The 25,395-nt window shown below is 40.0% G+C and overlaps 1 long non-coding RNA gene across 1 annotated transcript in view; it reads right to left on the reverse strand.

The window, feature by feature from the left end:
* Positions 1-25,395, reverse strand: part of LOC112951504 — a 53,537-nt gene that overhangs the window by 767 nt on the left and 27,375 nt on the right. Inside the window, exon 2 of the long non-coding RNA XR_003250228.1 lies at positions 4,786-4,919. This is a non-coding gene — a long non-coding RNA (uncharacterized LOC112951504). The remainder of the gene's footprint in view (positions 1-4,785; positions 4,920-25,395) is intronic.

A 25,395-nucleotide genomic window follows, 5' to 3' on the forward strand; every position in this document is an offset into this window, starting at 1 on the left:
TGCGACTGCAGGTCGGGGAGGACCAGGGTCCTAAAGTGAAACCGGCAAAGGGCAGCTCGAGCCCGCACTCCGCCAGAGCCGACCCCGCGCTGCCATGGCCCAGCCGGCGCCCGCCCCGCATGAGGAGCGTGCCCCGCAGGTAGGACGCCGCCCGCCGGGGCCGTCGCCAGCAGCTCCCCTCGCCGGTGCCTCGATCCCCGCCTCACCCGCCACTGGTGCTGCGGCTGCCGCCGCGCGAAACTCCCGTTCCCGGGGGCCCCGCAGCCCCACTCCGGCGCCGCGCAGGCGCAGCAGGGCCCAGCACTGGAGCTCCGCGCGAGCGGGGCGAGGCCTCGGCGAGGCGCAGGCGCCGCGCAGGCGCAGCAGGGCCTAGCACTCGCGTTCCGCGCAGGCGGGGCGGCGCCGCCGCAGCGAGGAGAGGCCCAGAGCGGCGCCCTCGCGCGGTCGTGGAGCGGGGCTTCAGCCGCCCGGCGCTGATCTGCCCGCGCCAGGGAGAGCGGCGGGAAGCGGCGAGGGGCTCTGGGGCTGCCCTTGGGAAAGAAGGGAGCAGCTCCGCGACCGCGGGCACAAAGCACTCACGATCACCGCGAAGGGCCTGCCGCTTCACTCTGCTGCTCCGAGGCGGCCACACGCCTGCACTGCAGCGGCCACAGCGAGGCTGCCAACGGGCAACAAGCTGAGAATGGCAGAGGCACTCCCAGTCCGTGAGCACCACGGAGCAGCTCAGATGCTGCAATGCACGGTGGCACTGGAGAGCACCAGTGAGCAAATGCACTAGGCTGTCTGCCTTTGAGTACAGGAAGAGGCTACCTTACCTACCTTACTATTCTGGGGATGCTGGAGATGGCAACAAAGACGCCAAGTGCCTTAAGCACACCTTGGTCTGTGCGCCTGCACGCGATCAGCTGGACAGCGGCCAGCAGGGCCACGTGCGCACAAGTCGCCTGGCTGCACTATGGGGCTGTGGTCAAGGGAGGGCATCAGTGCGGCCACCCCTCTGCCAGGCACAGTGTGCACACTGGCGGCACAGCGCAGTGACTGACCCGCGGCAGTGCGGCCTGCTGGAGGCCATAGGGCGGGCTTAGTGCTCATGGCTGGAGGCCTTAGGGTGGGCTTTAGGGATGGGTGGGTTCTGTGCAGGTTGGGGGCTTGTCCTGATGGTTCCTTGGCATGTTGGACAGGTGTCCAGGTAGAGTATTTTACTTGTCTCCTACTTGAAATGTTGTTTTTCTTGCAGAGTTGGGAGGATTAACCTAAAGATGTAACCTTGTCAGGGGCAATTCCATTGCTGACTTGCCTGCTGTGCTCATTTCCAAAGCGTTGCTCTGAAAACACCTCAGCTAATACAACCAAAAAACAGATTCTGCATAGAGTATTAAAATGCCATACCAGACGTCAAATTAGCTACCAGTGCCATTGTTCAAAACAATATTGTCTACACAGAGAGATTATCTTCTTTCTTAATGGATATTACTATTAAAACTGTGCAGAGCACAACCTAGAAGGCCATTTCTGCTGAGTAAAGTTACAAGTAAAGTGGGAATATGTAGGCTGGGAACTTGGTTCCCAGCAAGTGACAAGGGATACACCATGACTATCTGTCTTTTCCCCACTGCTCATTCTAAGGTCCATAGACTATGTCCATCCCCATCTTTTTCATGTTTGTGCACATTTATGGGAAAGGGAACAATCTGCATTAGTTGACCTGCTTTAAATGGATGGGAGAAGACAGCTGGATTAGGGACCTTCAGAGGTATCTTCTCATTTCACAATTCTGTGAACTTGCGTTACTTTTAGACTCTCACATACATTTACACTTTCAACATAAAGTTGAAATAGAAGATGTCTTTGCATTTGTGTGCATGTTTGCAATACGTAAAATGCTAAATTCAACCTGTGAAAAAGGTGATTTTTTTTTTCCACTGGTAACTGTAGGCTTAGCAAAGTCTAAGCAACGTCCTGGATTATCAGGGACACAAAAAAGCACTACGATAAATGTGAAAATAAACGCCAATTTATGACCCAAAAACTCATTTGATAAAAGACAAAGCATTCTGATAGAGCCAGTACTTTCCTGATGGTTCATTCCTGTAAAACAATTACTTCATTTTTCATGAAGCAGTGCCATCCAGTCTCAACAGCTAAACTCGACAAGCATTTTTGCCTCCTGGGTTTTTTCAGGGGTTACTTTGACTACTGATAATGCCCATAGTGTTATGAAATTAAATCACATTAAATGAATTGGACAGAGAGCATTAATCTCTGCAAATTACTTTGAACAATTAGAAAACTATGGCCATAGCAATGTCAGACAATCGTTTCCATTAGAAAATGGAACAAATATGCCATAAATAACCTCCTGTCTCTTAGTCCATACAGCTCAAGGAAGGTTTTCATTCTACTGTGATATAATTTAGAAAATATTTCTTGAATCTGTGGTAAATGCACATCTTTCCCTAATAAATTACTCAAAATCAGAAAAAGAGCAACATGCAGTCTTTCCTGTATTGATTGTTTTTTGGAATCAAAACTTCCAATCAACATTTTTGTTGATTGGAAGTTAAACCTAATTCCATATATTCCTTGTGCATACTTTTTTTTTTCAGACCAATTGAATCCATATTCCATCAGAGATTAAACAAAAGTATTATCATTATCTTTATGTATTATTTATGCATCTAATAGCTGCAGTAAATTAAACTTCTCAGCACATCAACATAGACTCTGGGAACAGAGTCTTATTATTATTATTAGAAACTGTCTTTGAGCCCCCATCTGTCCCTATACAATAGTTCCCTTGAGTAAGCAAGTGTGCTTTTCCACTGAGTTTCTCTGAATTACCAGGAACACAGAGTCTAGCAGACATTTTCCTGGTCGGCGTTGGAGAAGTCACTAAACCTGGTTCTGTATTTCTCTTGCCACATGATGAAAAACATATATAATTGGACCAGCCAAAGTTTCCAAGGTGAAGAAAAGTCTGTGTCTCACACATAATACCAAAATAATCTTTTGAAAAGCTGTATCAGTGGTACTTGACTACTGGCCCTACAAAGAAAAAAAAAGGTTATGGACTTAAGCAAATGCTCTCATTAAACTCTCAGGTCCATCCCCAATAAGCGATATTTCTAGCCTGGCAGTCTGAGAAAATAAATGTCCCTTACGATAGGATTTCCTCTTCTGATCACTAGGAAGTTTATGATAAATACTTAAGACAAAAACAAAGCCTTCATTGAGGCTAATATGGAGAGTGCTCATTCATGGGAGAAAGAGAAAAGGAATCACACAGTGTGACCTTTCAACAAGCATGCAAGTAGTACTGAATAGCTGTGCAAGAACAATTTTATGAAATACTATCCATGGTAAATGTCCTGCACATAGTCTGTTCACAGATGTCTTTGCTTTGGCCATCAAATCTGATGTGGCAATACTCCTGGTTGTTTAAGAGTAAATTTATCTTGTGACACATTCCAGACTTTGTCTAACCAACTAACAGTGTACTAACTGACAAATAGTTAAAAGAAACAAGGAGAAAACAAAACAAAACAGCCTTCAGCTTGTTTGTCATCTAATAGAAAAATATTCCTGTTTGCACTTAACAACGTTGTGAATTGGATTCTTTAGTACAAAGTGAGTTTACGGATGCTATCCTGTTGCACCAAGCTCTCTGCTACAGTTTTACTCCAGCTTCTTGCCTCTTAGAACACTTTAAGGATGAGACATTTTTCAGGAGATTCCGCTTACGGAAAGAAGATCAGCAGAGATTCTGTTAATTATACTTACCCTATACCAGAGTACCTCGCTGTATAATTTAATCAATGCAGAAGATATACAGATAGCAATAAAAAACACCTTAACAATTAACATGGGAAAATGACAATACTGAGCTTATGTAAAATGACTATAGTGTGCTTTTCGTTGTTTTTTTGATAGGAAACAGGCCTGAACTTTCTGCACATAAAAAATGATAAAATTATTATATTAGGCAAGGAACTTTAAATCATTAGCTTAATTTGTCTACTCATTAGAAAAGATAAAATGAACAATTAACATAGAACTGGATTATGGATGATGAAGCTTGTACATTCTCAGGAGCATGGTTACTCTCTGAACTCCAATGTGAATTCAGACATTCTCTTACCTAGTGTGATTTATAACTGGAGTAAGAAAGTTAAGATCTGACACTGTTTCAGTTCACTCAAATGGCCATTTTGGATCCTCAGAATGTAACTAACATAACTATCTGAGAACTTCCTATTATAGGACAGAATGGTAAAAGGAAGTAGTTGGTGAAACCAGTTCAACGCATCTGCCTGGGATTTTTCATGGCAATTATCTCAATTCCTACACTTTAAAAATATAAGCAATTCTCATTAATACAGATGAATGACATTTTCTACATTCATAAAACTATAGATCAGCATTTGTAAGAGTTCATACAGACATCTCTCCCTCATCCTAATTAGCCACGCTACTTGAAAACCAAAAGAGCTAGGGAAAAAAGAATCTATTGTTGATTTGTCAATTATGGCCTTTTCTATTAGTCCGAAAGCATATTGGCTTTGAAATACGTGCCATTCCAAAAAAAAAAAAAAAAAAAAAAAAAAAAAAAAAAAAAAAAAAAAAAAAAAAAAAAAAAAAAAAAAAAAGCCTATGTTAACAACAAAATCCGTTTAGGTTCTTAATTTCCTAAAGTTCCTTTAGGTTCTTAGTACCTTAAGAAAAATGTACTTCCTTTTCTGCCCCACATGTGGCTTATCAACAGACATGGAAGAATTGTTTACTTACCTCTAAGCAAGCTTTTGACTGTCCTTCACTCAAGGGAATGGTTGAGGGGGTCCATGTGGCTCTTGGGCTGATTATTTCTTGATTACAAAAGGCTGCATATGTTCCCAGTTAGATCTGCTGCTAAATGGCAGTTTCTGGGGAGAAAAGAGTGCAAAGTCATTTTGTACTATGGCAAGCTCGGTCAGCAGCTCAGTGATGTTTAATTTTTACATCTACAATAGTGTTTGGGTGTGCAGGATTCAGACTGCAAGCCTCCTTATCTCCACTGGACAGAAAAGCTTTGTAATAGTCCTGAAAAGAAAGTGGAGATAAGTTTGCATTGTACTACAGCAGCAACACATCACTGTTTTTGAGCCGCTGGAGCAAGTTCAAAGAGACAAACTGCTCTCCATAACTACTGGAGGACAGGGAGCACAATATTATAAGATAATTACACAGTACTGGCAATTTAAACAAAAATTGAATGAGTTCAATAAAAACACAGAGAGCTCCAAGACTGTGAAAAAGATTAAAAATCAAATTCCTCTTTTATAGAAAAGTATGCCTTGAGTGTGACTGTGTCATGTAACAAACTAGTGCAGTAGCCCCCAACACAGCACAAAATAGGGGTAAATCATATCAGCGTGGCACCATGCATGAATTCATTATAAATGAGCTGCTTTTAAAATGTCTTCTCATGGAGATGCTATGGGCACAAGGTGTCACAGTTGTGGTTATAGCTTATGTCTTTCTAACATAAGGCTGCACTAAACTGACAATTCTTGTAGTTTAACTAAAGCGTAGCAAAAAAGAATGGACAGGCACAAGAACTGTTCAGAAAGAAATATTATAAGAGAAGGAAGTGGGAACAGTTGAACAAATTAAGAATTATTGAAGAAAATAAAAAAAAAAACCTAGCTGAATGTTCGTCATCTTTTAAAGGAAATCATGGAATCATGTGCTTGACAAAACTTTCAAACATTACATGGAGAATATTCAGCTTGCAAAGATGACCAGGCGGTTCTGCATGATTTCCAGAAGCAATTTGCACCAACAGAAGAGAGATAAACAGCACACGAATGAGTACAAGGCAGCTTGATCAGAATTTCAGACTCATATTTTTTTCTGAACACTTGCTGTTCTCCATTCAGATCTGGAAAGTTACTATGCCCTACTGGTTCTGGGAAAATTGTGACCTCTGCATTTTTAATTAGAGCTTGTAATTTTTTCCATGGCAACCTATTTTGATGTTACAAATATGGAATCTGTCAAATTAAACAAGTTTCAAGTGCAAAGCTGAGGACTTCTGTTCAGATGAAGTCATAATAGATAAAAACATGAAGGAGCGACTTGATGTATGATACAACATAGTTCAGAAAGATTAAAAACAGAGAGCAAAGACAGAAATATTCACTTCATTTAATTTGTAAATTTGCTTTTATTAATACATTCATACAAAAAGAACTGCCTTACATGAGGAAATGGTCTAGATGAAATATCCTTAAAACTAACTTCCTTGTAGGTGAAAACGGATAAACTCTTGCCATCTGATTGATGCACTAGTACTCACATTGTACAAAAGAAATAGATTATTTCCAAGAAACATTCTAGATGGGGAAAAATAATTTGCATGCCTGATTAACTCTATACCTCATCAGTAAATGAGAGAAATTTGTTGCAAGTAGTGAATTACAAAGAAGTCTATTGCAACAAAACATGAGCCCAGATCCTAATAGATCTTCCGCTTCAAGTGGAATATAGACCCTCCACTTAGTAGGAATGAGTTCAAAATAATTTAGTACTGATATCTAAATACATATTTTTCAAATCTTTTAGGGGACACGCATTGCACTTGTCAAGAATACGTCTTCCTCCTAAACACCAAGAAGAAAAACTAGGTATCTTTTTCATTCAGATATACTACGTGTTACAATAATTCATTCACCGATTCTATATTATAATCTCTTTAGGGAATTACTGTTCCAGACATTACTGTTTTTTTTTTTTTTTTTTTTTTTTTAATATATTACAGAATCAGCATAGACTTTCCCAGACAACTTCTGCTTGTCTCCCTTCCTTGTGTTTGTAATTACCAAGAAAGGGACTACCCACTTTCCCTCTAAAGTATGAAAAATTCTTTCAGAAAAAGATTATCTTCTAATGAACTAGACCTGTCCTCACTCTTACCCTAATCATTTACTTGTGCTTCCTCTTCCTGCTGTAAGCTTAGACTAAGTAGGAAAAAATCAGTATCATGTAAGATAATCACCCTTTTACAAGGATACCCATACGTAATTTTCTGCCAGGCCAACAGCCAAGAAATACGAATGTCTTCATTAGTTTTTTTAAAACAAATGGTGAAATACATGAACATCTTCAGGAAGAAAAGATAAATATCAATTTGGAAGTAAAAGGACAAACTCGGTGTGCTTTAAATTGCAAATAAAGTCTTTCTGGGGCTGCTAGATTTTTCATCATTGCAGTCACCCTGAAAGGGGTGAGCATATAAGCAGATTTTTCTATTTTCTAGCAAGTACCTGTTATATCCTTTACACTGTCTTTGGTGTAAAAGAAAACTGAGAAACTTCAACTATCCAGGAAATGCATTTCAGTAGCCTGGAAGACTGTCTAAACAGAGTGTAAAAAACTATGACAATACTAACATGATTTACATTTTTCCACTTCAAGATCACCCATTTACATAAACTCTCCTAAAACTGTCAAAACAGGTCACTCTAATTAAATGCCTGTTTTTCCCCTTCTAATAAGAAAAATATTGCTGTGAAAGCAATATTTTGCTTTCAATGCAAACCATTTTTTTATTTATTTACAAAACCAGATGGAATAATGCAATAAAACTACTGCTATATAAAACATTCCCTTTAGTAATCTGACAGCTAATTTGCTGCTATTGAGAGAGATACGGAGAGCACACCACTAGAGTTACACATGCCTCAGCTGAAAGTGGCACTGCTTTTATTAAAAAGGCAGCATCTATTTACTTCCCCTATTTACAGCTTTCCCGGCTACTTGCTTAGACCCAGACTGTCTCATGGGCCCTAAAAATGCCATAACCTTGAGCAGTCTTATAAATCCTGAGGGGAAAATGATCTGTCTCTTGTCTTCAGAGAGCCTTGGAGAATGTCTATAGGTCTTTACCAGCAGAGTCACTGAAAAAAAGAGCCAAGACTCAGGGGCCCCGACCTTTCCCAGCCCTCCTCCACCAGGATCAGCCTCTAGACTCTTTAGAAGTTTCTGCACACCCAAGGAGCAAAATTAGAAATCTTCTCCAGGGACAATCTTTCTTTCCTCAGGCCATTCAGCAGTTCAGGGAAATCATAAAGGGAAAAGTGAGTTAAAAAAATATATGTCGCTCAGTGAGGATTTCCCACAGCAGAATGCAAATGCCTGGACGTGCGTACAGAGTCTGATGTTGCCTTGCCAGATCCTTCAACTTTAGGCCACCAGTGCGCAGAATGAGCCATAATGGTGTAGGATAAGCGCCCGGCATTTTGCTCACGATCCATGCATCAAGGAAAAATTGGAGCATAAACATGCTTAAACTGTCTAAAAACAGCAATTACGAGTGTTGAGACTCTCTGATCCCACCGACAAGCAAAAGCATCCATGAAAATATGCCTAGCATTTAATTAATTAAATAAGTCTTCTTCAAAGACATACAAGACTGACTGGTACTTAAGACTCATGAAGAATAACCATAGCTATGCAGTTTCTTGAAAAAAAAAACCTTGTTAATGTAGCCTCATTTTTATCAGATCAATGTAAAATGGATACATGTTGAAAAATTTTAAGTATACTGAAAACTGATATTGAAAATAAAGCACCGCGCTGTACTATGAGTTCCATTCTCTAATGGTCATGTTATGATTAGCCCTTCTTGAGGTGAAACCTATGAAACAGTTTGCCCATCAAATTTTGATGACCTCTTATAACTTCTCTCACAAGTTTTACACGGGCATGATCTGAGATTTAGAAAAATATTTGCACCATCTAGTGAGTCGCTGGTGCCTGCCTCACAGCAGAGGAGCTAAGAGCTCCTCAGCAGCTGCTAATACTGAGGTCCCAGTGTATTTTCAACCAGTCAAACACCCATTCGGTATGGGATTACCAAAAGATGTGGGAACTGCTGTCTCGGGAAGGCAGATGTGCTCTTTTCCAGCAGCACAGCTCCAGCCATGGCACCACAAGCAACTCCTTGGCCTGCCTTTACACTGCTGCTGCTCCAGACTCATGGCACTTGTCATGAAAGAAGTTTTAACCAGCCACGATCCCCCTCAGTCCTGGGGGAGCAACTACCTATATGCACCTATATGGTCTGAAATGACGACAAGACTTTATAGCATGATCAGTGAAAGGCACATGAGGAAAGCTCCAATACACCTTCTCCCAAGGAGGGAAAGGCTGGGTGCCAGGACGTCCTATGTGACAAGAAAACCCACTGCACAAATCTGCCCTGCGTGGGGACTGCATATACATAACAATACTTAGGGATACTCTAGACAACAGATTTATCCTTTGCCCAAAAGAGTATCCACAGAAAATCAGAAAATGTTTATTATCCGTGTTCTGATTGAGTAAAGATACTGTCCATCAACTTTACTGCACTTATTTTCCCTACATGCTCAGACAGCATCTGAAACTACTCCATTTCTTTTGTTGCTTCCTGTTCTCACTTTTAAGTATTGCAAGAGACAGTTTAATATCGTGAAATGATACTGTAATTGTAAAAAAATAAAAAATAAAAATCTACTTCAAAATATCGTCTTAAACATCTATGTGACACATGCTGGTGAATTGCCAAAAGGTTAAAATGGATACATTTAGCATCTGCTATTGAGTCACCATGACAAAGATTGGAACATTATGTTTGTGTTTAGATTATGTGATATAAACACATCCGGGTGACTGTTTTGGGATTAATTTGTTGAAGCCTGACATTTGTGTATTATCACCTAATTGCTATCTGGTCCTCACAGCGTTTGCTGGCAATTCTGTAACTACCTCCACCGCTCAACTGAAGCAAGGGAAATAAGAAAAAGGAAAAGGCCACACTTCTGAAGTAATCTTGACCATGTGTTTACCATTTACATCACAAAAATAATGGAACAACTCTGTAACCACAGGCACATGAGATAAAGGACAGAAACCTTTTCTCTTCTGCACTGCAAACACCTTCTGCAAAATCTGGCATAGATTCTTTTCCCAGCTACACGAGATTTGTTCCTCCCTCTCTTCTAGTACGCCAACAATTCAGCCTCTAGCCGAAACTCAATACGACAAACTATTCTCGATGAAACTGTTGCACTGCATTCTAAATGCTTACTCTGAATATCTGTCTCTGCTCTTTCCATAATAATTTCCATTTTGGCCTACTGCCTCTAACAGTCAACGTAACCGGCCACTTTCTGCAGACAATAGTTATCACTTCCTTCAATTTACAATGAAAAATGTGTGTGTGGGTGGAAAGTAGCTTATAAAGTCCATAACAAGAAGAAGAGGTTATACAGTAGATTCGCTTTTTTTCTCATTTGATCGTAGGGAGGACTACATGATTCCAAGGATGCATTTTGGTCCAAAAGTTTAATGTCACTGAAATCCAAATCTTTAAAAAACATTGGAATATGAACTTTGACTGTATAGTGCTTTAAATAAAAATAGCATTTTTACTACTACAGTCTTCCCAAGTGCCTGCTTCTTCCTAGTACGTTTCCCATCCTCATACTGTATGTTTTTGCAGCTGGCAATTGACAGTGCCAATGAGCCTTTATGTTCAATGTTATTTAATATATTCCCATCAGAAAGCTATTTTTACTGTTCAATTTCAGTATCTTTTTGAAGTGTCTTGCATATAAAGTTCATATCTTAATTTGCATTTTTTCCCATAGAATAAATAAATAAAGATTCAAGCAACTATTTTGCAAGAGTCTAGGTTTGTTTGCTGACAGACAGTTTTATAGAACACATAACTGCTTTCTACTGAAAATAAAGTTGCATTTGTTCCTTTATGTTTCAGATGGCTAAACTGGCATTGCCATCTGGTATAGAGTTAACTGGTATAGCCATGTGATGACACTTGGAATTGTGTTTGCAAGCAAATTTTTTAGCTATGGAAAAACAACACGCTCAATTATATATGGCAGAATGAAAAATCCTCAAAATGTTACCCCATTCTACAGAACGGGCACTCAAATAGCTAGAGCTAGTTTTTCCAGAAGGACTCTGTGCGGACCTGCATGCACATGGGCTAGCATTATGTGCTGTCACTGGACCCAACACCCTCCACTCGCACAATGTTTATGTTTGTATGCAATCACCTCCTCCCTTTCCTGTGCTGTCACAGTCGCAGGGTGATGCAGTGGGAAATTTTAGACGTGAATCTGGAGGGAACACCAGCCTGTTCTATGACTCAGGATCATTTTTTGTACTCTTTTCACTCTTACATTGTTGAAATAAGGCCAAGGCCATTTGAGTCCAGTGATCTCATAATCCTTTATGGAATTTCACACTTACAAGACTCAAAAAAACCCCAACTGCCTCTGAGTTCAGTAGCAGCCTACATTACAAATAGTTAGCTCGTTTACTCTTCCACTGTACCATGCACCATAATGGTCGAGATGGTCTTTTGTCCATACCATCTGTGTTTGAAGAGTAGATGTGATTTACACACAGCTGCTCAGGACATCTGATATGATGGTAATATCTGCCATCACTGCATTACAATAAGATGCAAATATGCTTCCTGCTGCAGGCTACTAAGCTAATGTGCTCTAGCACTTTCCCTGGACTGAGAAAAATTTTATTCACACACAGCCATTAAAAAAATACTATGACTTCTTCAACAATCTTCAAGCCAATACTTTCTGCATAATTTGAGAAATAATCTTATGTGGCTACTGAAATAGCGTTCATGTTGTTTTATCTGTGTTGCTCCCACCAAAGGCTGGATTATCTGTTTCACATCCATTTAAACACAGAAAGGTTATAGCAGGGCAGACAGCAATCTGGACTTTATTGGCTGAGAAAACTGACCTCATAAATCTGACTCAATACATCTGTCCTTTCAGCCGTCTGTGTATATGCCCATGCATCGAGCTGGCTGGGTGCCTGCTCAGTGCTGGATCAGCTTCCGTGGCTACTGCATCAAAGATTTTCCGATTCCCTCTCTTCTCTACAAAAATAAATACATGGCAAGAAGTGCAGAAAAGATGACATGTTTAGGATTGCTTGTGGCTGCCAAAAACAGCCTATGTCAGGAAGCCACTGATAAATAGTCAGGAAGCCACTAAACTAAGTACAGCATCAAACCTTCAATAATATGTCTATTTCTTCAAACACACACTGATACTTCTGTGCTTTCCGAGCACATGAGAGAGTCCATGAATTGAGTAAATCCCTATATCATATCACAGCTCACCTCATACACCAAATATCTTACAATTTCTGCTTCAGGATCAGAAAATTGATATGTATCACTAGAAGCCAGTTAAAAATATCAATATCTCAAAGGGAACGAGTTTAAAGTAGGGGAAAAAGGACCCTTGATATGAGACTTCAGAAGAAGTGCCGCTATTACACTTTATCTGGAAAAGTGACACTATATAACAGAGATAGGGAAGAATGAAAAATTAAACATCTGTTTTAGAAAATTCCTCTCCTGTCTGAGATGTTTTTCTTTAACAGACACAAAGGTAATTCCACAGTCGATAAAGATTTTCATTGCAAAGTCTGACTAAGTTGCTAGATGCGGAACAGCAGTAAACTAAATTCATATGAAACCCAGCATCTGCACTGAATAATGCTTGTTTCAAGAATTGCTATTTAACTGCATAGTGAGACAGAAAAACAGCTTACTTTCGATACTACAGATTAATTCAGCAATCTAGCTGCTTAGCAAAGAATGGGCTCATGGTATTGATCTATTTTTCTACTACTTGTTGAGAGAACACAGCAGACTGAGCCAGAGCTAAAGTGACTCCACCTCCTAACAGCTTTTCCAATAGGGCCGGATAAAATAAGATGATCATGGGAACAGCAGCTGACAGACTAATCCACAGCACCTATTGATTTCTTCTGTCTGTTTACTCCCTGTGTTTTAATTGAATTTTGTGGTTCAGCAGTGGTTGGAGGCCATGCTTTCAGAGTCAGCAAAAGTACAAAGTAAAAAAGTTAAAGCAATGGGAAAAAAAAATCAAATTCTTGAGTTGCATCCAACTGGAATTGGACAAAAATAGCCTTAAAGATTCTCATTGCAAATTTGACTCTGGAATGAAGGCTGTGTTTTTTTTGTTGTTGTTGCTTTGGTTTGGGTTTTTATTCTTTGCACTCAATTCTTCCTTGCAATATGGGGAATGTGAAAAGAATACTGGGAAAGAGAAATTTTCTTGTTCCCAGATAGCAGGTTGAAATTTTTAGGGGGTCTGGAAGCTTTGAGGAACTCAATCTTGACCAGGTCCCAGAAGAAACTTACCACAGCGGGACAATTTGCTGTCGATCATCTCATAAATAAATTCTTTGCCAGTCAGAATACAATTTGGTTTCCTGGATCTCTCATCAAAACACGGTATCAATGCTAGTAATTTACACGTTGGACATTTAAAAGCATTTAAAAGACATTGACTAACTTCTCCTCTAGCACTAGGCAGAGTCTTCACATACACTGTCTTTCCCTGTTCTTAATTAATTGAACTTTAAGTTAAGTAATAATATTTCCCGCACTGTGAGAACATGGCCCTGCAGGTCTCTTTTTGCCTTACCTGTAGAATGCCTTTAAGAATCTAGGAGCGGAGATTTACAAATGTCCTCAAAGACTTTGGATATCACACTCCAGTATCTCCCTATTCTCCACTGCTCATGCAAGCAGCAGGCAATTTAAGCTCTTTTCTTTTTAGAAGCACTGTCACAAAAACACAGTTCCATTCCAAAATGACTGTGCGAACTGCCTTGTATTATTTTTCAAAAGTTCAAGTGACTAAAGAACTTATCAGCTATATGTAAATAAACCACACATATTTCTGTAAAAAGAAAGGAAAGGGAGCACACATGGCACTTCTTGCTTCAACCATAAGGTTGATAATATGACTTGTAATATGCCCATATGAGTTTACGGTTTGCAAAAAGTTTGTGTAAGTTTGTAAGACATCCACAAAAGAACTGCATGTATCAGATCAAGATCAGAGCTGAGGAATAAAGCAGGTACCCTTTTAACCTCCTGTAAGCAACCCTGGACCTCCCACATTCCTTACTAGCTGTGCACTCAACACAGACCGCTGAGGCCAGTCTACATCAACCAATATGAGAGTTCAATGAGACACACATAAATAGCCCTCAGGCTGAAAATCCACATAAGCTGAGTTTGCAAAATGATATGCAATAACATCTTAGAAGTCTGGTTTCTGACAGCACTTCCAGCTTCTACAAAAAGAGTTGCAAAAACTCTTGTGCCAAATGGCAAAGGTAACATCTGCCTTTTGCTCGGGGTAGCAACAAGCTATTGCTGAGCATGCACTACAGGTAGCTAGGGCAAGTTTACTCCATTCCCGATTTATGTCACAACCTTTATCACAGATAAATAGTTCCTACAGTTTTAAGGGATACCATGCAATGTTTCTGAGAATTTGAAAGGTAACCAGGAGCCTTATCTCATAGGGTCTCAGAACTCTCTTTGCTTTGTGAAAAAAATACATATATTTTTAAAGAGCAGAATCAGAAGAATTCTGTTCTTTATGGTAAAGAAAAAAAAAAGACCTTTGGTACAAAGTGAAATTCATAAATTTGCATTCTGCTCTTATTATAGTAACATTTATAATTCCTAGGTAAGTTTCCGAGCAGAATGTTATGGAATAACAAACACAATCTAAAACTCTTAAAATTGTATTTCCATGACCTGAGGAGAATACTAAGAAAAAAGACAAAATACCCAAAATACCAACATTCTCATTTTGTATAATGGAGAATAATTCTAAAATGTGATGTGATTCAGTGTTTCAAGTGAATCACATCAGAGGAAGGGGAATGGTGTCAAAAGATTTAGCAGAATCTAGCAAGAACCCATGTGGAGTCAAGCTTTCAGCACCCCAGATAGCGAGTATTTATGCAAAAGTCAGGCATGACACTCCCCATAGGGCATGTCACTGTCTACTCATTGACTGTATCTCATACTCTTTCAGGATGCAAGAAGAAAAGAGGAAATGAGGTATAAGTCTTCCAGAGTATTGATTGTCTGTATTATTTTTCCCACATAGCAATCATAGGATGGACCATCTTTTTTTCACATCTGACCTAGATCTATCCAGATGCCACTGGAGAGGTACAGGGGCACTTCACCACTCAAATGTCATGACCCACAAGAAGGAGTAAGCAGTAAGCTTATGACATGTGCCAAGACTCTCACATATGAACTAGTTGTAACAGTCAGGATGAAGACTTAATGTGGAGCATATTGCATTATTTTCTTGGTGCACTGTCATCACAGAATCACAGAATGGTTGAGGTTGGAAGGGACCCCTAGAGAGCATCTAGTCCAATCCCCCTGCTCAAGCAGGGACACGCAGAGCACATGGCACAGGGTGGCATCCAGGCGGGTTTGGAAGATCTCCAGAGAAGGAGACTCCACAACCACTCTGGGCAGCCTGTTTCAGGGCTCTGTCACTCTCACAGGAAAGAAGTTCTTCCTCTCATGCAGATGGAACTTCCTGTGTTTCAACTTGTACCCATTACCCCTTGTCCCGTCACTGGCCACCACTGAGAAGAGTTTGGTCCCCTCCCCTCTACATTCTCTCCTCAGGTACTTATACATATTGATCAGATGTCCTCTCTTCTCCAGGCTAAACAGGCCCAGCTTGCTCAGTCTTTCCTCACACAAGAGATGCCGCTCTCCCTTTATCTTTGTTGCTCTGGGCTGGACCCTCTCTAGAAGCTCCACGTCCCTCTTGTCCTGGGGAGCCCAGAACTGCCCCCAATGCTCCATGTGCGGCCTCCCCAGAGCTGAGCAGAGGCAGGATCCCCTCCCTGCCCTGCTGGCAACATCCTCCTGGTGCAGCCAGGATCCCATTGAGCTCCTTGGCCACGAGGGCACGGTTGGCTCACAGTTAACTTGTCGTCCACCAGGACTCCCAGACCCCTCTCTGCGGAGCTGCTCTCCAGCAGGTCAACCCCAAATCTGTACTGGTGCTTTAGATTATTCCTTCCCAGGTACTGGAACCTGCACTTGTCCTTGTTGAACCTCATGAGGTTCCTCACTGCCCAACTCTCCAAACCATCTAGATCCGTCTGAATGGCAGCACCCTTTGCAGCTTTCTACTACCATCCTTTTCCTCTTTTCAAAGAGACAAAATAATGATAAAAATAATTATTATTCTCAAGGTTATTTATGACCTATCCTCATAGAGGTTACTAGCTCTCACATGCTACTGAGAAGCTGATGCCTGCTTCTCATTGATCACAAGGCAGCTGTCACTTTTGTGGAGCACAGATAGGTTGTCTTCTGCTCTCTCCTATGCCGTCCTGCTTGCATGAGAAGAGTGTCCCTGCCAGTTCAGTGTCCTGTTTCAGATCCTTCTTTATAACAGTATTAAAAATGGAAAGATCATGTGTTGTGCTGAAACAACATCTCATTTTGCAGACCAGTAGCTTTCCTTTTGAAAACTCGGAATCACACGTACGTGCTGTCCTCATTATTTCCAGGTCTTTTCGCCAAATTGAGAGATCTTCAATGTCTTGCTTTTCTCCCTGACATGTTTTAATTAGAGACCGTTGCAGAATCACAGAATCACAGAATATTCAAGGTTGGAAGGGACCGCTAGAGATCATCTAGTCCAACCGTCCTGCTCAAGCAGGCACACCTAGAGCATGTGGCACAGGGTGGCATCCAGGCGGGTTTTGAAGACCTTCAGAGAGGTTAAACAAAGGCTCAGCTAGAACATGTCTTCTGAAGTTTCTTGTAGTCCCTGTCCTTGGATTTGGCTCTATCCAAAAACTGCCACTTTGCTCTGTGCTGCTTATTCTGCTTATTCTAAGTTTGTTATCTTACATGGTCTAAAGTCTGAAACTGATAGCTGCTTTTGAGCAGTCCACATCTGATACATTTATTTTCTTCTAAACTTAACTAACCTAAAACAGCACAGGTTGAGTTCTCTGCATTTGGACATTTCCTATTTCAACTTTTGCAGGACTCCTCTGACCGCATAATTTATACTACCATCACTGTATACATTGAATCTCATGGAGGAGCTATATTAGCTCCTCACAACAACTTTGTGTGGACAGGTTGATAGGAGATCTTCTTCAAGCAAGTATCAAACACTGAATGGCAGCTGTTGTGGATCAGAGAGGTAATCTGCTTTTCTTGTCTTAGGTGAAATACGATTGATGTTAAGAGTATCATAGATATCTTTCAAAGACTTTTATAGTATTACATACTGGAAAAAAATTATGAAACATGCACGTTGATTTCTTTAATAAGTACTTGGCAGAAAGTTAAATAAATGCCATTTTAAAGGCATTTCAGTAAGTGACAAGATGGGATTCCAAGCTCTAACAAACTCAATGCACCACTTGTCTCATTATGGACATACTAAGAAGACCCAGATGATGTCCTCTGTCTGAGCTGCTATTCATCCCCTGCAAAATAATTAACTCATTGATTTCAAGTCTAAAAAAAACCAATGCAAATCTCAAAGCCACAGGATATTCACATCTTCGGTAGAAATTCTAATTTTTTAATAATGTGTAGAATAAATTCTTGTTTGCTGAGCACTACATGGCTACATTATATAAAGCCACTGCTAGCAATATCAAAACATATTAAAAGTTTAACTAAGACAATGTGTTTCAGAAGAATTTGCTTTCTTTGGAGCTGGAATGTCCCCATAAAAAGGCATGATCTGTACTAGACTGTGCTGTCCAATGATCTGCAAACACTGCACATTGTGTCCTAGAGTAAACCCTGCTTTCTTCTAACCCAAATTGGTTTGGATTCTTCCTGTGCATGCAAAGAACATTTCTGAATATTACTAAAGCTACACGTTTTTAACCTGCATTTGGATTTGTGTGGTTCTTGGTGTTCTCAGTTTTTAGTGATTACAACTCAACATTGCTGCCCAGTCTCTTCACTGTACTTTTCATTTTTCCCCTTTCTCCTTTTTTTGAAGGTGGGATGTTAACATGGCCCCGAAAAGCAGACCCATTGCTGTTTCCAAGACTTGTCCAATTATCCTGTCTTATTTGACCAAAAAAGGTATTTTTCCCCAGATTCTCTCTCTCCAGCCCTCTATTACTTAGGTAGACCTCTGCAGCATACAGTGATACAATTGAACATATGCGCACTATGAATTTCTCTCTGCATAATATTTTGAGTCTTTCGTTCCTCTCTCCCTCTCAGCCTGCCTCTTACCTCTATTTCACCTCACACTCCGCTGTGCCCCTCCTCAACTGCTATAGTTTCACCATTCTCCTGAAAGATTTGAATTCCCTACTTCTTCTCACCAACCCTTCCTGTTAATACCTACATACTGACCTCAGAGTACAGAGGCAGGCAAGCATATGAGATGTATAAGTGAGTCAGTAGAGAGGTTCATTTAATAGCTGATGAAGGCTGGGGGATTTTATTTTTGCAGACTTTGAGAAGATTTATCCAGCAATACCGAAGTGGAAACAAGACAACTTGTGTATTACTGGAAGAAATATCTGGTGTGATGAGCGCTACAGTCCTACCACAGTTGACTACATGCCAAGTTTTCCTCACGGCAAAACTGAGAAGTTGTGTCTTCATTCAGCTTTTGCCTTAGAATGTTTCTCACACACAGAACCATCCCTTTTACTACAGAAAAATTTAACATACATAAGCACTTACACTGGCTCAGTCCAAAGGTAGTTCTGGCATGGAGCTCTGTCTCCAACAGTGACCAGAAGATATGCAGAAAAACAGTGCAAGAAACAGGGAAAGTGCAGAACAACACTTGCTTTCATATACCCTCCCAGTTTACTGCCTTTTTTAGTAGCAAAAACAAGTTATAACTTTGGCAGAGCGTCCCGGCTTTTTACACTTTCACCATCCCTATTCTTGTTACACAATACAGGGCTCAGGTCCTGGAAGGCAAGTATGACATGAAATGCATTTAAAGCATGGCTTTAAACATTATCCTTTTCACTTCTTTTCAGCCTTTCCCCCAGACCTCATCATCACATACGCCTAAAGGACAATAAGATACCAGACAAAGAAATGTCACAGGGCAAGTCCACCTTTTGACTTTCACGGTGTCAGGGCAGAGCACCCTCAACGGGACAGTCTTCAGGGCAGCTTAAAGTGTTAAGATTAGTTTTAAATGTTAGTTCAGGATAGCTTAAAGTAACATCCTAGAACTTCTGTCCTTAAGAACCAAATGCATTTCACTCCAAATCTGATGTTTAGCCTGTGCTCCTTATTTCCTATCAGCATTTTTTACTACATATTTTGTACCTTCCCTGCATATTACAGACTTGCAGTGTAACTGACTGGACTACTGCTAAGTGCATAAGCCAGTCACAGCTGGGCATTAAAGCTTTTGTCTGTATATGTGTATAAAATATTTTAAAATGGAGAAGATAAAACCCCTAGAAAACAGTGATACTCTCACATCTAAAAAGAAGAAAGAGATTTAAAAAATAGTGATGACTATCCTAGGAAAAAATAAAGAAAAAGAGAAGCTTGTATGCATGTTGGGGGTGGAATGTAGTCGTCCAAATGAACTAGGACTATCTGCTCTTAGCAACAACAATAGATTGGTGCTCAGTCTGAGACAAAAATCACATGCCTAAAGTTGCAGGAAAGATCTGATCTTATTACTGTGGAAGTAAGCAGGCTTTGTGAGTGTATGCAGAATATAAACCCAACAGGAAAAAGAGCAATCAGCCACACAACCCAACAGTACTATTATTTTCAGGCAATAAAAGCCACTGCAAAAAAAGGGACATTTTACACTTAATTATTGTGAATCTAGTCTGCAGACTTAGACTGTTGCTCGCTCTCTTTAAGGTTGCATAAGGCTGTATGTCCCTCAAAACTGATAGTCTCTTCAAACATGTTTTCCTTTTATAATAAAAATAACATTTTGAAAGTGAAATTGCTCTATGACAAGTATAAATAACAGAACAGCAGCTGCAGTGATTAGCTTGCAAGAACTACCATAATTCAATGCTAATGAGCTGAAACTCACACTTGCAGAATATCAAAATGATTTCTTCATGTAGGGAAGGATTTATTTTTAATCATTATTATTACTTCTTTTATTCCTCTTAGTCTTCAAAGGAGCATTTAGCTCACTACATGACTAGACTACTGTTTTATCATATGTCATCACTGCTAACAAACATCATACAGCTCAAGGCATTTGAGAAAATACATGCCTTTGAGAAATCACATAGATGAGTCTTGGGCCACCTGTCTCTACTCTCAAGTCCTGTGGGCAGTCCTAGTCTCAGGAAGGGCATAATGGAGTTTGAAAAGTTTTATAAAAGGACAAATAAAATGCGTAAGAAGACGGAAGAGCCGCTTTAGGAGGAGAGACTAGAAAGACTGAGGCTCTTTGGTTTGCAGAGGAAGAAGGTGGGGAGAGATGCAATGAAGGCTTAAAAAATCAGAAGTTAGTGGATAAGGCCAATGTGGAAATGCAGTTTAGGAGACCAGACAATACTAAAATTTGTTTGGACACTCATCACAACATAAAGGAGATCAGTTTGAAACACATAAAAGAAAATACTTTGTGGAGATGTTAGTGAATTTCTAGATTTTGTTGCCACAAAAGACTGTAGAAGCAAATAGTGTCTGTAGGTTCAATGAGCAACCAGACAAATTTATGGAGGGTGGGATCATGCAGATACAAAACAATTTAGGATGGGGACATTCTCTTCAATCTCCCTACTTCAGTGCTTGTCAGTGCTGTGGAAATACAAGGGCACGGACCGCAGACAAATGCAAGGTTTCAGATCTTTCCCTATATCTTCCTTTCTACTGTCACTGCTGTAGATAGAGTACTGCTTATTCAGGACACTACTGCATTTTGTAGGAAATTTAGAAATTTCTGTTCTAGTCATTAAACATTCTGTTTCTAAATCTTTAATGAATGACCAGAAACTGTTCGTCTATTATAGAACACGGGCTAAAAATTTTCTGATTTTATATGTTGGTAAATGAAGAGATGAAGCATAACAGTGCTGTTTTTAATTACAGCCACATGACAGAGTGCTAGACACAGGGTAAAAACATGCTGTACAGCAACACCTGAGTGTGCTCCTCCTTAGAAACACCAAGGAGATGCAATGTTTCGAGAGAGTCCTGTAGATGGGATATTTTTTTTTCCAGAAGCTGAATTCAGTTTAAGGAAATTAAATCTTGAGTGATTACAATCTCCCTAAAGGACTGTCTCTAGCATTCCTGGTAATGAACATTAATCTATTTATTGCAATGCACAAGCAGGTTAAAAATTTCACAAAACTGAAGTGTTTGTGAAATTCAACTTCAAAATTTGACTAAATTTTGCTAGTTATTACTTCATTTTCTTCTGCTGAGACCCAGATACTCTCTTGAAATCTTTCTGTAAAATTGAAGACCCCAAGAGAGATGTTTTAGGCAGAGTATTTATTGGAAACGAAGCAGGCCAAACAATCTGGACCTCTTATGAGCATATTCAGACCAGTGGACAGGTAGTGAGAGTTAATGAAATGTTTGATTTTACACTTAAGGGATTTTGTATACCTGTAATTTGAATGCAGAATGGTCTTACCTCCTGAACAAGATTTAAGCAACAAGGCAACCTTTCCTGGTAACAGAGGATTCACCTTTTGTAATCTACTTCATAACAGAAGTTATGGACACCATTAATTTCTTTAGAACACACTAGAAAAGGAAGTTGCTTCTGAGGGAGAATCTTTAGTTGAATGCTCATAGGATGTTCCTAAATCTCTTGCTTTTAAGCCTCCCTCAACTACAACATGCTGCCCTGTGGGGATTACCTCTAGACCGGGCTCTGCAGTATCTCCTGTTCAATATGCTTGTGCCTCAACAAGAACAACTGATGTAGATGAAGGGTTAATATTGCAATCCTGAAGGAAGTAAAAATTCCGATATGATCATATGTCATCTGCCCACTAACACGGCAAAAATAATCAGGTTATAATACTCAGTCCCTGTAAATATTATTACTGGCTCCAAGTGGCTGCCAGCAATCAGGACTTGGTAGCAAGGTATGGCTGTACTGCCAAGTTATTCTCAACATCTCAGCATGCACTGTGCACACATGATGAATTCAAACTTCAATTTCTATTAATTTCTATTAGAGCATGGCAAAAGTGTAATAAAGAGTGAGAGGAGAAAAACTGAGGCTCATTTCATAGATCAAACAGCAGGGAAGAGTCATTAGCTGCCAGAGACAATGCTTTTCTCTGGTCCCAATTCCCTTGCAGCAAGTGGAGAAACAACGCTAGAAGCAAAGGTTTCTCTGGGAACCCACACGAGAGCCTCACTAGACGGTAACAAGCGATATGTCTGAGCCCCCTATAGCACGTTCTCATTTCATGCTGACATTGGGCACATCAGACTCGACACAGCCATGAGCATGGTGCTAATGGTGCTAGTGTCCAAGAAAGGGGACACGGCTGTCAGGCACTCTGGATTCTAGTAGGATTATCACAAGCAGAACGATTGTGCCTATTCCGACTCAACGAAACAGGGGAAACATGCTTTTGACTTTAGCTCTTGAAATGCTCTTGTTGTGGAAGCATATGTGAAAGATACACCAGATCATATGGGGTTATGTCAAAGAGGCTTTTGTCCACAGGAGACTCAGGAGTCCATTATTAGTGACCTCAGACTGACAACTCTTTGTGGTTTTCACAATGACTTCAGGCTCCAAACCAGCCACTGGTTCAGTCAAGTGCAACAAGCTATGCCAAGGGACAAAACTATTAAGCTACTAAGCAGAGTATCTTACAATCTTTACCCTCCTATACAAGATCACTCAACAAATATCTGGGTTCTTATTTTCAAAATTCACAGTTCCTTTTACGTTTTAAGTAGCATATATGTGCTAGTTTTTCCCTCACTACAAACCCACAGTAAGTATTCAAGTGTTCTAACAAAATTGCAGGTTTTCTGTATTCCAGGAAGTTTTATATTTATATGTAACTTTCCAAATAAATTATTAGGCAGAAACCTCTATTGCATCCAAAGAAGAATCCCATGTAAAGTTATTCTTATAACTCTGCTTTGCTTGTACAGCACTACTATAAGAATTATATTCTGTCTGCAGCACCATTTGGACAATCAACAGATTTATTCTATTTTTACTAGGATCAAGCTTTTGAGATGGTTTGCTTCTACTGTATCTTTTATACATAACCAAAAGGGAAAGAACAATATTAGCGCAAATCATTCCCACCATCCAACAAAACTGAATGTTTCTTATCACAATTTGGTATGAACTACAGTGCGCTGGGAATGCATCGTGTACAAATCAATACTTTGACATGGCTAAGCTGCATTCTCCACGCATTATTGATTCAACTGAAGAGCCATGTGGCAAAAACAGTTTAAAAATATTTACAGGAGACTGAGTCCTGCATTAAATCAGTAATTAACTTGTTTTTATGACCTATTTATTCAGGACCCATGAGTGAGCTTCTGCTTTTTTTTTTAATAGCTTCTGCCCTACACATAACACTAAAATGTAATGTCACTCAAACTAACAGAGCCAGAATAGAATACCGATCTCTCAGATTTGGTTTGTTTGTTTTTGAAACTAACACAAGAAGGGATTTGGTGTTGTGACCATCCCTTCTGGTATCTCAGTAAATACTTATTTGACAAAATGTGCATTAGCTTCCTACAGCCAAATATTAAAGGTTAAGTTTAGTATCCATTTACCCTGAATACAGTGTTAGGACTAGAGGTCTCAGACAAGCTTATATAAGATAGTATTGCTCTGTTTGCTGGAGGTTGTTACACTGGAAATGGTGAATATTCTTTTAAGTAAAACAGACAATTTTACATATTTTACAGCATCAGTAGAGATGTTTAAAATATGTCCTGTATGCACATCCAAGCATTTCCAGAGAGCTCCAGATTTTTGATAGATTTTTTTTTATAGTAGCTCCAGCTTTTCATATGAACACAGTCAAGACAAGGCTTCCAGTAAAATAAAATATGCTTGGTTCAAGTTCATAAGGTATCCTATCCACACAGTATATAAGAAACGTTATTATCTCTAAGCTACTTTGCCTTCTTCTGTACACCTTAACACGGTACCCTCCATACATCTTTCCTTTCCCGGAAGGTTTTGAGTAGGAGTCTCTCCAGATAATCTGCCCTCTTCCGAACGTAATCAAAAGATGTTTGATTATTTCTGCATTTATAAAATGCAGCATAGAGGACAAGCTATAGTTTTGTGTCTCTAAGAAATGGCAAAGGTTACTAGTATGAGAACTATGAAATTCCAGGCATCTGCTTCATAGCTGTATTGAAGGTTCCTTTGGTTTAGTCAGCCAGCTTTCTACTGTTCTAATGTCTTATGTAATTTTTCATTTTTGCATTTCTTCTCTGTATTTCTCAGTGCTTAAAACACACTGATGCTTTCTGGTAAAACACTTAATTTTCCTCCACAAAAATAATGGGGAAATATTTCCATATTTCTGTACTGCTCACGGTAAGCATGTGAAGCACATGTTATTATGGCTGAAAGTGACTTCATATAATCTTCTGCCCAACATCAGAACAAACAATTTCTTTGTTACTCCTCATCATTGTTTGTTTGGCTGACCCTGTCAAAAACATCTGATAATGGAGACTGCACAATTTTTGCAGACAATCTGTTTGTGAATTTAATGTTAGTTTTTCCTTATGCTTGTTCATAAACTCATGACATGAGTAAAGGGCTCTGCCAATCACTTTCATAAGGATCCATTCATCAGGGAGCTGGATCTTTGCTTTTGTGAGCTCTCGTCGTTAAATACACCACAAATACTAAGATGCAAAGCAGAAATGTTTAAGACAAAGCACTTTAAAGGGAATTTCAGTTCTTGACAGTGGAATCGGGAAGTTGAAGCTTTGTCTCAGTCATCTAGCCAGTGCACGCTTTGAAACTTTCACTGCACATCTGTGCATCACTGCATGGACTAGGCGCCAAGCCAAAGGCTGGATTCCTACGAGTCCATGCAGCTCCCACACGTTTGCAGCACTAGGACCCAGAGGGAGCTTAATTCCTGTGAGTCAGTGCAGCTCGCTGAGCCCTGAAAGGAGTGAATGAGGCTGGAAAGGCAGAGGGAATGTGAATGGCTCTTCTGGTTTGGGAAAGTGTCCACGGACTAGGGTGCTACAGACTACAAAACAGCTTGGATACCCCTCAGGATTCCCTCTCCCTCCAGTGTTGAATGAAAACAGCTCTGAGGTGAGTGACTCTCTAACAGGCAAAAAGATTTCACAAAGCAAGTAATGTTGCTGTTGCATCAGTTGTGGAAGTTTCCTATCTTTAAAATTTGTCAGTGCTTTTTTGCTGTACTGAGATTTTGCTGTCTTGAAAGGATGAAGATCAGATGTCTTTGAAACATGGAGTACTCGCTGCTTAAAAGGAATGTTTGTTCAGA

Source organism: Nothoprocta perdicaria, unplaced genomic scaffold (genome assembly GCF_003342845.1).
Source record: "Nothoprocta perdicaria isolate Ctin4 unplaced genomic scaffold, notPer1 scaffold_353, whole genome shotgun sequence".
In the NCBI taxonomy this organism is placed as follows: domain Eukaryota; kingdom Metazoa; phylum Chordata; class Aves; order Tinamiformes; family Tinamidae; genus Nothoprocta; species Nothoprocta perdicaria.